Source organism: Lacerta agilis, chromosome 3 (genome assembly GCF_009819535.1).
Source record: "Lacerta agilis isolate rLacAgi1 chromosome 3, rLacAgi1.pri, whole genome shotgun sequence".
Classification (NCBI taxonomy): domain Eukaryota; kingdom Metazoa; phylum Chordata; class Lepidosauria; order Squamata; family Lacertidae; genus Lacerta; species Lacerta agilis.
The window spans coordinates 87,009,760-87,025,245 of NC_046314.1; positions in this window are offsets into that span (position 1 = coordinate 87,009,760).

A 15,486-nucleotide genomic window follows, 5' to 3' on the forward strand; every position below is an offset into this window, starting at 1 on the left:
TGGACTTTGTGGTGGACTTGCCCCCATCTCGTCACTGTACCTGCCTCCTGGTTTTCACGGACCATTTCACTAAGATGGTGCACTGTGCCCCCTGCCCGTCCATACCCACAGCTAAGGAAACGGCTCAGCTGTACTTGCAGCACATCTTCCGCCTGCATGGCCTGCCCGAGCGTGTGGTTTCTGACCGCGGCGTCCAGTTCACATCCCACTTCTGGCGAGCCCTGCACCAGACCCTTGGGACGGAGGTCTGTCTATCTTCGGCCCACCACCCGCAGACCGATGGCCAGACGGAAAGGGCAAATGCGGTGCTGGAGCAGTACCTCCGGTGTTACTGCAGCTTTCAGCAGGATGACTGGGTCGATCACTTGCCATTGGCGGAGTTCGCCTACAACAATGCAGTGAACGCCTCCACCCGGCAGACCCCGTTCCAGGCCTCCTACGGCTACCATCCACGTTTGTTCCCGGACGTGCTGCCAGCTTCCGCGGTCCCCGCAGTGACAGACTGGCTTCAGGAGCTTCAGTCCCAGCAACAATTATTGATGGAGCAACTGCGCCAGGCCAAGGACGCATACAAGGCCCAGGCTGACCGACATCGTCAGGAGGGGCCAGAACTCCATGTTGGCGATCGGGTGTGGCTCTCTACCCGTCACCTGCATCCTTCTCGGCCCTCACGAAAGCTGGATGCACGGTTTGCCGGCCCATTCACCATCACTGCGCAGGTGTCGCCGGTGGCGTTTCGCCTCCAGTTACCTCCATCGCTCAAGGTTCACCCAGTATTCCACCGGTCCCTACTTAGTCCAGTCGCCCCGCCCGACGAGTTCCACCCGGACAATCCACGACCGCAGCCAGTTTTGGTTGAGGGGGAGCCTGAGTACGAGGTGGAGCGCATTCTCGACTCACGATACCGCAGGGGGAAGCTCCAATACCTCATCGACTGGAAGGGGTATGGGCCTGAGGATCGTTCATGGGAACCAGCGGGAAACGTCCACGCACCTGCCTGCCTCCGTGATTTCCATGCAGCTTACCCCAGCAAGCCTGGTCCGGCCCCTCGGTTGAGGGGGAGGCCTGGGAGGGGGGATGGTGTGATGGCCTGGGAGTCAGACTCTGATGCTGAACCTGAGGGATCCCAGCCTGCACAGGATTCCCCGCCTCCAGAACCAGCTGAGCCGGGGCCAGGGCTTGAGCCTGAAGGATCCCCACCTGTGCTGGATCCCCAGGTGCAGGCATCAGCAGAGTCTGCTCTGGCTCCTGATGGGAGGGAGGACCCATTGCCTGCAGGTGCTCCACTCCCAGCCTCTTCAGAGGAAGCTGAGGCATCCCCTGGGTCCAGTAACCCACCAGCCTCTCCTGAGCTACAGAGGCTCAGGGCAGAGAGGCGAAGGGAGTTAAGTGTCTGCAGGAGGAGTGCTCGCCTCCAGGCCCGGAGGATCGGCGAGTCTCCGGAGGATCGGGACCGCCCTAAGCATAGGGCCAGATAAAAGCCAGCCAGACCCAGCCCAAGTTGCGTGAGCAACTTAGTTGCAAGCGTGTGCTCAACCTGCAACCTTGTGCCTGAACCTGCCTTGGACCTTGACCTGCTCCCTGCCTTGCTCCCCGCCGGATTGACCTCCTTTGGACCCCTAGACCCAGGACTGGACTTGGACCTCGCTTCATGGACAAACCCTTGGGGCCAGCACAAGTATTTTCCTTAAAGAACTATGCACAACAGGTACTTTCTAACTGGCTTCGCCCTAACCTCCTTACCTAGATATTGGAGGCACCCTTAAAGGTATAGACACATTTATCCTCACAGCCACTGCTATGATCTGCTTAAGTCCAAGAAAGTGAATCCGCTTGCAGGTCAACAGGATACAGGAATACAAACTAATGGATAATTAAAATAAGCGTTGCAGGACCTGAGCTGCTAAGAACAAACCTTTGCAAGAACATAGAACCCCTTAAGATTTCAGATTGGCAAATGGCAGTGGAGCATTGCCGTTGCAGAACATCGTTGTGCACTGGTTTACAAATTAAAGAATTAGTGGTATGTGAGATCTGGTCAGAGATATCAAATAAGAAAATGGGAAAATCCAAATAAAAATATTTGGATACCTGAAGATGGACTAGACAACAGAAGTGACATGAACACAAGAAATGCTGGATTTAGGAACAGAAATGGCAAGTTTGTGATATTTCAAAAGCTGGAGGGCACTGGATAGAGCAACAAGAGATTGTACACTTACTGCCCAAGATTGCAAATCTTAAGAACAGCCTGTACATGTATAAAAGAACATTCATTTCTCATAATCCATGGAGGATATAGCACAGCAACAATAGGTTAGGGTGATGTTGCAGACAATGAAAGAGCTGTTCCACAAGCTGTTACTTTAAGTTATACACCAGGGAGTATTAATACAGTGAATCTCATTCAAGGAGCTGAAAACCTGTGACAAAGGTGGGTAAGCCTTTCATTGTGATTACGCCTAGCAGATGGGAAACATTGCATGAACCGTCTGGGGTCATGCAGCGCTGCTGGGTTTTGCTGTTGTACAATCATTTTGGTCCTGTGTCAAGGATGAAAGACAACAGAAGGTGAAATGCACAATAGTTTGGACTTCCGGCGGCTGGCGCCATTATGGACGGTCCTGGGTTGCTTCGGCTGCGAAGCACCCAGTTCATTCCGGGGGTTAGGAGCCCTGCAGCCGCATAGCGGGGCTTCGGTGGGGGCACGGGAAGAGCGTCCCGTGCCCTGGGCTCCCCGGCTGTGCCCGTTGCGCTCCGAACCCTTCCCCCGCTCCCCCTGTAAAGGGGGAGTGGGGGTGAAGGGACCACGGCTTTAGGGGAAATGCCCCAACCGGGATGTTTACATGCGGCGGCAAAGTCCGTGATGAGCGTCTCTGTTCTACCTGTCATTAAGGAGTTGCTAAGAAACCAGAAGCTGTGAGTAATTAACTGACTCTTTGTATTCCGGGAAAGCTCTGGGATTAAGAAGAAGAAAGGCAGCCCGCCTCTCTCCCTTCGGGTGGTGAAAGAAATTAACTCTTTAAGTGACTGCTGTTACAACAATCAATAGAAAGTATTTGGAATTTGAGAACTGAGTCTGTTGAGATCTCCTTTTGGGGGTTAACTGAGGAAAAAATATCTCCATTTGAAGCTTTGGTCTTTACACTCCGGGATCGGAAGAAATGGCGGCGATTTGGACTTGCGTAGGAAAAAATTGAGACAAAGGAAGGAAAAGACAGGAAACGTAACTTGATACCCACCTCCCCCCCGAAGATGTTGGGCTTCGCGCTTACGTTGGCACTGAAGGATTGGGAGGAGGAGGAAAAACTCACTGTCTTTCAACTGGAACTGCTTGATAGAAAACTAAGAGCCTTGAGTGCGATTATAAATGGAAAGAATATGTTTTCCACAGAGGAGGCTTTTCGAAAGTTTTATTCAATGGAAACAGACTTCTGCAAAGAGCTGGAAGATGTGTTGGAACGATGGTTGGAGATGGCTGAGCAAATCCGAATGGAACAGGGACCGATTTCAGGGGGTGGCAGTAGCCCTGGAACGGAAAGATTTTTAATATCCAGACTCCGAGGTGGCAGCTCGGGGTCGAGGGACATAGAATTAAGATTTCTACAAGAAGAAGAAGCATGGCACAAAGGCACGGAGAAACTCAGAATGGAGAGGACGAACATCTTGGAGCTCGATGCAGGGTTTGTTGTGGTTGCAACCTGGATCTGTGGATATTTAGAAGAATATAATTGGAGATCTGGTTCTGGTGAAGGACAGGAGAAGATAATGGACAGAAGGGGAGTGGGTTGAACTAATTAATGTATAATATAGATGGTCTGCCATGGTATCCGAAATCGGAGTGTGAAGTTTGTTAATTATAAGTCTATGTTAAATAAGTAAGGAGATATTGAGCTTAAGTTAAAAGCAGCATGATAAATGATAGAAGAAATAAGTTTAGCTGTAAGAATATTTGGTTAAGTTTTAGGTTATAATGCAAAGAATAAGACAAAGGTGTTTTTTCTTTTTAAGTAAAGTTAAATTTTCATAGAGAAAAGTTGTTAAGGAAATAGTGTATTGTTTTAAAACCGAAGGTGTACAGGCGGGGGAAGTCAAACGTCAAGATTTGGAACTAGAAATTTTTTTTTAATAAGGTATACAGATAAGAAGAAGAATCCTGACATTATGTGTATTTGTATTTGTTTTGATATTTGTAGGTGTGGGTTGGGTTTGTGTTATTTTGTGAAAATGTCAATAAATTCTGATAAAAAGAAAAAAAAGAAATGCACAATAGTTTATTGGTTTTCAGGTGTTGAAAATTAAAAATGGCTTCCTATCTGATATTAAAACGAGTAAAACAGTAGGCAGGTGTCCAATGCAGTTGAAAGGTAATTGCCTCCAGAGCCTGTCCCAGCCCTACCTAGAGATATTGGGGATATATTCACAGGCAAGATATGTGTTCTGCCACCAGTGAGCTATGGCTTTTCCCTATACTGCATTTATGCACAAAATGGAATTGGAGGTCCAACCTTATTTCACCTCCCTGACCTCCTTTGGAAGGAAGGGCAGGATATAAATGTAACAATAAATAAATAAATTAAATAAACAAATCATTTTAATTGTATTTACTTATTAAACCACCCTCCACAATATTCAACCCAGGGTAGTCTACAAGGCAAAAGAAAGCAACAACATAGAATCAACCCATGAAGACCAAGAAACAAGCAAAACAACTAAATATCAATTAAAACAACAGTGATGCCACTGTTTCATAGACAGCACTGTTCCAATACTTTATACATACAAACCCAAGAATAACCTGATGCCTAGGATGCACCTAGTTCCATATCTGGGGCACTACAAATGAGAAAGCCTGCTAATTTTGGACTTTCTGTTCATACAATAGTCAAGGGAAGGGCTTAGTGTAACCTTCAGCAAGTCTGTCAATGGCTTTTTACCATGGTGGCTAGTTTGAAAATGTTGTTGTTCAGTCATTCAGTCGTGTCCGACTCTTCGTGACCCCATGGAGCAGAGCACGCCAGGCACCCCTATCCTCCACTGCCTTCCGCAGTTTGGCCAAACTCATGCCAGTCGCTTTGAGAACACTGTCCAACCATCTCATCCTCTGTCATCCCCTTCTCCTTGTGCCCTCCATCTTTCCCAACATCAGGGTCTTTTCCAGGGAGTCTTCTCTTCTCATGAGGTGGCCAAAGTACTGGAGCCTCAACTTCAGGATCTGTCCTTCCAGTGAGCACTCAGGGCTGATTTCTTTAAGGATGGATAAGTTTTATCTTTTTGCTGTCCATGGGACTCTCAAGAGTCTCCTCAGTTTCTCATTTCTCATAAGTTGAGTTCTCTACTTTTCTGCATCAGTTTTTTTATACAAACATACATATATCTATATATATTCAGCAACATTTTAGTGCAAATTTCTCCTAATATACAAATTTTTGTATGTAATTTTACCTAATATGCACATTTTTGCAAAGCAATTCCCCAAATAGAATGCACTTTTGGATGCCATTTGCACTAATATACATATTTATATGCATTTTTAATCCACACTTTACCCTACTATGTGGATTCCTGGAGACCAGCAATTGGGAAATGTGCTCTGATAAAAGAAAGAGTGATTTAACCAAGTGAAAGCAAATTGGGGATGCTGATATTACAATAAGGCAATTCATATATTCCTTGGTGGATAATTTTTCATTATTCGCACCCTGTGTTACTGACTACTTCCTCCGTCGGTGCTGACAGAGCTCATTGTTTATGGCTTGCAGTGCAACACAAGGTTTTGGTTGAGGCTGCAGGATGTTGGAAAAACCCTCATGCTGTTTCAGCAGCCAACCTGAAGTTGCAGGAAACCTCCAGCGCTTGATTCGGCTAGGAAGGAAGGGGCTTGGCTCAGGCCTCGAGATTAGCTAGAACAGATTCTAGGTCTTAAAGCAGTCCAGGATGTCAAATTGAGATCGACCAGATAAAGCTGGATTTTCATTCTGCAAATTTGGAAACAAATTCTTTTTGGCATCTTCCAGCAACAATGTGGGCCAAGAAGGGAAGTGCATTTTCCACTTGTCTTCTCTCTCGCTTCCTTCTGGACACACAATGACCATCCTAGAGGCCATTCACAGAAGTGGCTATTGATGCTTGAATGTGAACATTTCTGCTGCATTGTGACTTTTAAAAAGTGGCAGCATTGTGCTAGATATAATACACAGCAAAGGGCGGGTCTTGTCAGTCTCGTCAGATCTCTCAGTGAGAGCCAGATGCAAAAGACATACAGATAGGGCTAAAGAAGAGGGTGCCTCTGAGCACATTTGTTTTAAGTACCAGAACTGAACTCAGCTTATGCAGTCCTTTTACACAAAAAACCCCTTCCTGGTTTACTGTCTTCATTTCAGCAGCCTACTTTGATTTTATTATTTATAATTATATAATTATATATATTATTTATATATTATATCGAGCAACAATACCATCAGTACAGGTGCTCCCCAGGGGTGTGTCCTTTCCCCCACTGCTTTGCACAAATGACTGTACCTCAACTGATCCATCAGTTAAGATCTTGAAATTTGCTGATGACACAACAGTTATTGGGCTTATCCGGGAGGACAATGAATCTGTGTATAGGTGGGAAGTAGACCATCTTGTTTCGTGGTGCACCAGAAATCATTTGGTGCTAAATACCCAAAAAAACAGTGGAAATGGTAATTGATTTTAAAAGGCACTCTTCCGCCCTGCCGCCACTTTCCATCCTTGGTAACATGGTTGCAGTAGTAGAGTCCTTTAAGTTCCTGGGCTCTATAATTTCTCAAAACTTAAATTGGTCAGGCAACATCAACAGTATTATTAAAAAGGTCTATCAGAGGTCGTATTTCCTGCATCAACTAAGGAACTTTAAATTGCCCCAGGAAGTGTTGATCCAATTTTACAGAGGCATCATTGAAACTGTTCTCGGTAATTCTATTACTGCTTGGTACAGCACAGCCTCCAAGATAGACAAGAAAAAGCTCCAACAAGCAGTAAGAATTGCAGAAAGGGTAATTGGTGCTAGCTTGCCTTCAATAGAGACACTCTATGCTACCCGAGTTAGGAAGAGAGTAAAGGGAATTGTCACAGATCCTTTGCATCCTGGTCATCATCTGTTTGATATACTTCCATCTGGACATCGCTACAGGACTTTATACACAAAATTGGCCAGGCACAGGAACAGTTTTTCCCCTTGTGCCATTAAATTGTTAAATTCGTAGTTGTGTAGCAGAAGGGGAGGTCAGTTATGGGTGGGATTTCTTTGCTGTGCCATTGTATTGTTAGTGGAACAGTGTTTGTATAAGGTATGTTTACATTGCAATGTAGCTGAAACAAAATTCCAAGTATGTTGGAAAATGTAGGAATAGGAATAGGAATAGGAATAGGAATAATTTATTATTGGCCAAGTACATTTATTATCTGCCACCTGCCGGCAGTGCTCCAGAAAAGGTCACATCGCCAAGGTCTGCCGATCAACTCCGTCAAACACAGCCTCTTCACCATCTCGTAAGTCCAAGTCGTCACCCCGGTCCACAAACAGTAACTGTTTCGCTCTCACCAACTGTTGCTGCTCATCCGGAACCACGATTGGACAAACCGACTCGCCTGCGCGATGCAAACTACACATCACGGTGCTCATCGAAGGATAATAAATGTACTTGGCTAATAAATTATTCCTTATCCTTCCTTATCCTTATCCTTATCCTTATTTTAGATGGGGAAAGTCATTTTGCTGTTGCTGTTGTTGAAAAATTGGGAATCAATTGCAATTCACCCAAAGATCTAAAAGCAGACTCCACTCTAACTTTTGCCTATTTCCAGATGTATAGAATAAGAGTAGGCTAGAAGGTTTTGGGTTTTTTTTAAGGCTCTGAGAGTGGGTGAAAAAGTGGCTGCTTTTAAAAGTACAGTCATACTTTGGTTCTCAAACGGAATCTGTTCTGGAAGTCTGTTTGACTTCCGAAAACATTCAAAAACCAAGGTGCGGCTTCCGATTGGCTGCAGGAGCTTCCTGTACTCAATGGGAAGCTCTGGAAGCCGCATTGGATGTTCGGCTTCCAAAAATGTTCATAAACCGGAACACTTCCAGGTTTTCGGTTTTCGGGAGCCAAAACCAAAAGGCATTTGAGAACCAAGGTGCGACTTTGCTAGTAACCTCAAACCAGACATTTAAGGGGGGGGGAATCAATGCTGTTTTGAAAGGTTCAGCCTGCCATTTTAATTCAAAATGGCATCCAAACATAGATGAACACCTGGTCCTTAATCTCTGGAACCATCATGGAAAATTTGCCTACAGTATCTTAAGAGGCAGATAGCAAACAGACAAACAATTTTCCAAAATGTATCATAGAAATGCTGTAGAGATGGGAAATCTGTGACCTTGCAGATGCTGTTGGCAGACTGGGACCTAACTTATTTATTTTAATTAATTCCAATGAGTCTACGCAAAATAGTTGACCACCACCCAATGTTTTGTGTATAATTTTCCAATCTGACAGGATATCTAGAATGAGCTTCCATTGTTCTACTCATAGCTCAGTTGGCTAGAGTGTGGTGCTGATAATGTTAAGGTTGTATTTTTGATCTCCGCTTTTGACAGCTGCATATTCCTGCATTGCAGGGGGTTGGACTAGATTATCCTCAGGATCCCTTCCAACTCTACAAGTCTATGATTCTATGATTCGTCCTTTCATTTTATAACCAAATTGTAACCAGGTTGATCTGGAAAGAGCCTGTATCCGTAGGTCAAAGGTACCAAGTCTTTTATCTTTAGCATATATCTATCTATCATCTATCTATCTGTCTGTCTGTCTATCTATCTATCTATCTATCTATCTATCTATCTATCTGTTGTTGTTGTTGTTCAGTCGTTCAGTCGTGTCCGACTCTTCGTGACCCCATGGACCCCATAGATAGACCCCATCTATCTATCTATCTATCTATCTATAATTTGCAGACTCAGTCATTATTATCACCATTACTACAACTGTGATTTCTGTTTGTCCATTGACGAGACAGTTGCCCGGATGAGTTATTTGGTTATATCAACAACACAGTAGTAAGCCCAAGTGTATCATGGTAACAAAACTGACAGTGATATAATCTCCAGCTAATGGCCATGCTGGCTGCTTATGATGGGAGTTGGTTCAACAATATCTTGAGGGCCACAAGTTTCCCATCGCTGTATAGGCACCCCCCCTACATGTGATTGACTCATAGATGACTGCGTATATGCATGGCACCTGGAAATAATTTAATAATTCAATTCAAACATGGAAATGGCAAGAGAGAGCTAGAGAGTCCTTGTGGCTCATGAGAAAACCCTCCCCAGAGCCCAAAGAGGACGTCACTGAGGGCAGAGTAATCCCCAAAGAGACCAGAGGTGCAGTGGTGCTATGTTTATGCTGCTCAGCCTCCCTGCCTAACAGCTGGTGTGTGGGGTAGCACAGCAGCCACTGCCATTTTCCCACATGTCCTCCAGCCTCCTGCTGGTCACAGAACTTCAATTCCAGTCAGGGATATTTTTGGATACAGTATTTTTAGTCTGGATTGGAGAGAGAGAGCACGACAGAGAGGGCATTTAAAGGGTGTTTAGATGGTGCTCCCCACTTCACTTATGCTGTCGGGGGCCTGGAATGTAACCCCTGCATAAGGAGGGAGTCGCTTGTAGTAGAATGTTGGATACCGTTTTGTTGAGAAAGCAAAGGTAAGATTGGCCTGTTTCTGAGAATCCATAGACATAACACAGCTATGTTTCATTAATTTCAGTGTAGACGTTTTGTTTGCAACAGCAGCTATGTGGAGTATATTTCAGTGTGGTGGTATCTGTGTGTTGTGGACACTGACCAACTAGCTGAATAGCGGTGGACTAGATATTATTTGCCTATTCCAACTCTTGTTTCTATGAAAGGAGCAAACTCCTTACACACCCATCTAATGAATTATCAGATTCCTTCTCCATGGGCCCCACCTGCTAAACTGCTTACAGGTATCAGTATAATAATACAATGACAGGTGATGGAAAACAGATAGACTTCAAGAGAACTTCTGCAGAATAAGCTATTTATGGACTTCAGTGTTCACATGTGCTATTTTTTTGTGTTTTTTTTTCCACTGCTTCTCAGTAACTTTTTGATATTACATGAATGATGGCTAACTTTGATCTTCCTCTTCAGCAAAATGCAGCCATCTGTCCCAGTGTTGTTTTAAGAAAAATAGCATTCACTTCCATTATTTGGAAGTGTTTCAAAAATAATAATAATAAAATTCCAGTATTCAGCTAAGGCTAATGTTACCTTGGGGCATTTTTGGCATGCTTCTGATGTAAATGCATTGTACATGTGGCCAGGAAGAACAACATCTTGTTGCATCATGTAAAAAGAAAACACTGTTTCTTCCCTGATCGCACATTTCCAATCTATATAAGCAGATGGTTGAACAAAGAAAAAAGACCTGTCTTGGAACAAAATAATTAAACCCACAAAACAATGGCAAGAATGAGGCCCAACTTAAAAGCATAAGGTCAAATCATTCTACGATTCCCCTCTTTTAAAATTAAACTCTATTTTTTATATTTCCCTCTTAGAAACTTTGCAATATTTTCCTTTTCTTGGATAACCCCAAGTTTTATTTGCGATATACAGTTGTGCTTTCATCTAGAATTTAGAAAATGTCATTTGTAGTATTTTTATTCTTGTCACACTTCTTTGAAGTCGCTCAGCCCCACTCACCTCACAGAGTGTTTGTTGTGGGGGAGGAAGGGAAAGGAGAATGTTAGCCGCTTTGAGACTCCTTAGGGTAGCAATAAAGCGGGATATCAAATGCAAACTCTTCTTCTTCTTCTTCTTCTTCTTCTTCTTCTTCTTCTTCTTCTTCTTCTTCCTTTATTCAGCCCAAACATCACAGCAACTAATGCCAAAAAGCATTAGCACACTTACAGATCCGCAGAGTTTGCACAGTTGCGTAACAGAACTCAGAAACTCAGCATTTTGGCTAATCTACCGTATATACCCGAATATAAGCCGACCTGAATATAAACCGAGGCACCTAATTTTCCCACAAAAACCTGGGAAAGCTTATTGACTTGAGTATAAGCCGGTTCACCTTTGCCGCTGTGGAGGAGGAGGAGGAACGAGCAGCCCAAAAGCAGCCCTTTGGGCTGCTCCTTCCTCTTCCTCCTTTGCCAAGTTTGCATTTATGCGAGCAGCTCAGGAATGGAACAAGCTGCCTGGGGAGAGTAAAGAACTGCTGTTCTTGTACGCTTCTTAAGGAATGGTTGACTGGGGAGAGCGGGTGGCGGCACGAGCGGAGAGAAAGGGCTTCTTTCTCGCCGCCCCCACCGCCCGCCTCACTCAAGTATAAGCCGAGGGCAGCTTTTTCAGCACAAAAAATGTGCTGAAAAACTAGGCTTATACTCAAGTATATACAGTACTTTTATTTACATATGAACACACACGGAGCACTGCAACATGGCTCCCTCTCTAGCACCAGACAGCAAAGAGAAAGAACAAACTTCACGGAACACAGTAACACAAACATCCTGTCTTTGTCACTTCCCACTCTGCGGAATCAAACCACATACCGCCATATGATAAATAACAATCTCATGACTGTAGACACGGGGAATGAATCTCCAACAGGTATAAGTCAACTTCCTATGTTCACCTTCCCCAGTGCAGATTACCAAGGCTGCCAAGATCTCATGCAAAAAGTAATAATGGGATGTCCCATTTTCTCCAGGGCGCTTGGAAGGTATGAGGGTGCGATAGTGTAAGTAAAGTGATAGGCCTCATGTACTCCCAGGCTCATCTGGACTGTCTCCAGCCACCCAAGCAATTCCTTGGGTCCTCTTGGTCAGGAGGAAGGACCACAAAAGGTTTCTGGTTTGGGGCTCCTAGCCATGTCAGGACAGGGATGGAGAAAAGCACAGAGCTTTGCCACAGGTGTTTTCTGCCAGACCCCAGAAGCAATCCTCAGGCCCATGTATCCTTCACCGCTGGGCCTGGAGGAGAGTGCTCTCTGTTGTGAGATGAGCTTCCAACTAGCCTCCTCAAAGCCAAGAAAGAACAGGAGTAACGGTTAACGTTCTTTATTCAATTTTCTTCATGCAAGAACAACAGAACCAACAAAACCACACAGCTCATGCTCACTAGGCATACAGACTAACACACCCTAGCTAGTTCTAACTGGATTATGGAGAAAACCTTCGCTGTATTGTTTTCGGCGCCTGCTAAGAACCTTTTTGTTCCAGCAAGACTACCCAGGCCTGTAATTTTAGCACATGATATTACTGATTTTATTTGATATTTTCAAAACGTTATGTAACATGCTTTTGATTATTTTAGACTGTCTACTGGGAACTGAGAAGAAGCCTTTTGTTCTAGTAAGTGGTGCATAAATTTTGTGAAATAAATAAATAAAGCGACACCCTCCCAAGTAGGAAGAGGTGTTACATGCCAGCATAGCCTCTTATTTCTATTTTTTTTAAGCTAAGTTATACAGTTTCCGTGCAGCTTAGTTAAAATCTGTATGCAGTTTACAGAACAAGAATAAAAATACTACAAATGACATTTTCTAAATTCTAGATGAAAGCACAACTGTATATCGCAAATAAAACTTGGGGTTATCCAAGAAAAGGAAAATATTGATTACGAGTCTACTGCTCTTAACCACTACACCACACTGGCTCTTGAAGCTCCCGATCGACAAGGAGGGAGGGAACATGCCAGTTGGGCATGTGTCTCTGCCAGGGTCCTACTCATGTGTAGGAAATCCTAACAATACTTAGTCAGACCATTGATCCATTATGATCAGCATTGTCCACAATGACTGGCAGCAGCTTGTAGGCAAGAATCTCCTAGCCTGTTGGGGGAACTGCATTTTCCTCACTACTATGAGCTGAATAAAGAGCATGAAAGTCACACTGGACTCCGAGTATCTTTCATAGCCCTTCCCAGAGACACCAGGGATTGAACCTGGGACCTTTTCCATGCAAAACATGTGTATCTTCTGCAACCCCCATCAACTCTTCCTGTCTTACCCACTTGAGTGGAAGAGGCAGTGTGGCACCACTGGAACGTTGATGACGTTGCCACATGTTGACTGATGCCTTTCATTCAGGCTGGCATAAAGGTGTCATCGACAAGTGATCTTGTGAGCTACTAGGGAGCTACACTGTGGAAGTAGTTGCACGTGTTGCTACATTAACACTGGTTTCTGCAGCTGTTGAACTTCTGGCTTTGTTGCTGGTTGAGCAACAGATCATGACTCTTGCCCCACCTACACTATACATTTAAAGCAGTGTGATGACACTTTAAACCGCCATGGCTTCCCCCTAAAGAATCATGGGAATTGTAATTTGTTAAGGGTGTTGTCAGGAGACCCCTATCCTCCCCCCACAGAGCTACAATTCCCAGAGTTCCATGGGAAGAGGGACTGATTGTTAAACCACTCTGGAAACTGTGGCTCATAGCAATCGTCATTTTAGTTGACCCATCAGTTGAATACAAAACTACCTTATATACTGTATCAGTATGTATGTTTATGTGAAATTGGAACTGCCACAGCTACTATTATTTAAATAAAACAAACCGATATTTTGTTTTGAATGCGTATTTCTTTAAACACTTTCTATTGTGTCTTTCAATGACAGAAGTCTTTAAAAACTGGTGTTACCTACCATCTCCCCCCACATTCTTCTTTAACCTTTTTGGGATGAAGTCTTCATCCTTAGTATTAGTATAACAAAGCCTTAAGAATTGCACATAAATTCCCAGTCTATCACATCCTTCCTTTTGCCGAATACTGAACATTCTTTTCTTGCCCTAGCTGTTGTCTTTGGCTATAAAAACCAGTCTTTCCATTAAAAAAAATCATGGAGGCTTTAATAGTGTATATATAGTTTCTGAATAAACATTTGCTTTCTATCAAAACAGCTGTTCTCAGTCACTCTACTAATTATTTCAAACTGATTAGTTTATAATCAGTTTTCCAGTATATGTATATGGGTGCTTAACACTCACCCCAGTTTAGATTCAATTAAAAACCAGATTTCTTAAGTATTGTGTAAATAACCTTCAGTGTTAAAATTGTAGTGTACTCTGGGCTGAACATACCATTAAGCAGGCTTAGACAAACTGCCCTGGATGCCAGATTTTGAAGAACCATCCAAGCACAGCAAATAGTCAATAATTGGGTTTAATATAATATATTTTGCCACCATGAGAGAACCTTTTTATTTTCTTCCTTGGGCTCCAAAGTGCCTCAATCCATTTGTATGGTGCAAAGTCAGAGGTGTCTGCATTTCAGCTAGTAGATATTTTCACAGTTTTGAACCAGGACTCCCAAATTCCAGTACATTACTTCCTTGGGCCACCAACACTCTCATTTCTGTAGTAAGCCTGATAGGTAGTGTTCTGGACTCCAATAGAACCTCTCAGTTTGCTAACTCCTAGGATCAGTTCTGGTGCACTATAAAGCCCTGGTCTCAAAGGGTGCTCCATCACAAAGCTTAGAGTGCTGAGGAGTAGGCAGTCAAGCTGGTTTGAAAAAAAAGAAGAAGTATAAATAACTCAGATAAATACTTTGAAACTTGCAAAACCAGGTTTCTCACAAGATTGGTTCAATGCAGGAAATTCTACCCAAGCAATCAATGTAACAGATAGTCACTATATCGAAAATTATCACATTAATTAGCTAGAGAGGAATTTTCTACACCACTCTTCATATTTCAACATTTGATTCTTAAGTGGGAATTTGGAGACAAGCCTCCCAACCCTGCCAAAAGCAGAAATAACATGGCATATAGGATGCTTCTTTGGTTAGACAGACTCCACCAGCTATTGCAGAGGCCCCCTTAGAAGGGGAAATTGAAACCAGAAACACAAATCCAGCCATCATGTGGGAGGTGATTAACAGTTTAAATAACCCAGCTGTACATGACCTATTCAATATGCCAGACACCGTATGAATGTGAATTGGACTCACTGCATTACGACTTCAAATGTAGACACTGACCACACTTACGGCCCCCCTGAATTAATCTAGTGATGTCATGAAGGAGGAGGCATATATCCAGGGGACGGCATATAATTGTCCCTATGCTACACTCTGTTGCAAAGATCCAGCAACAAAAGGCACCATTTGTTCTGCAGCATATCCAATGAACAAGCCAGGTGGTAATGAAAAGAACAGACGTTAGGAGCAATTTGAGTCTAGTGAGCTGCTCATGCTTTCAGATTGGAAATGGCAGGTATGCGTGGGAAGGGCAGGGCAATAAAATGAAGAAATATTTAAAAACAGATGTTAAGGGAATATGGACTCCACTCAGGAACACTTATGCTTTGGTTGCTGTAAGAACTATGGATGAATCCCAGTAAAGGCAATGAAGTACCGGATTACTGTTCTTTTATAGTACAAAGGCTGTGTACTGCAGCCCCTTCCCGTGTTATAATCTGGCTCCTATCTGATGGGTTT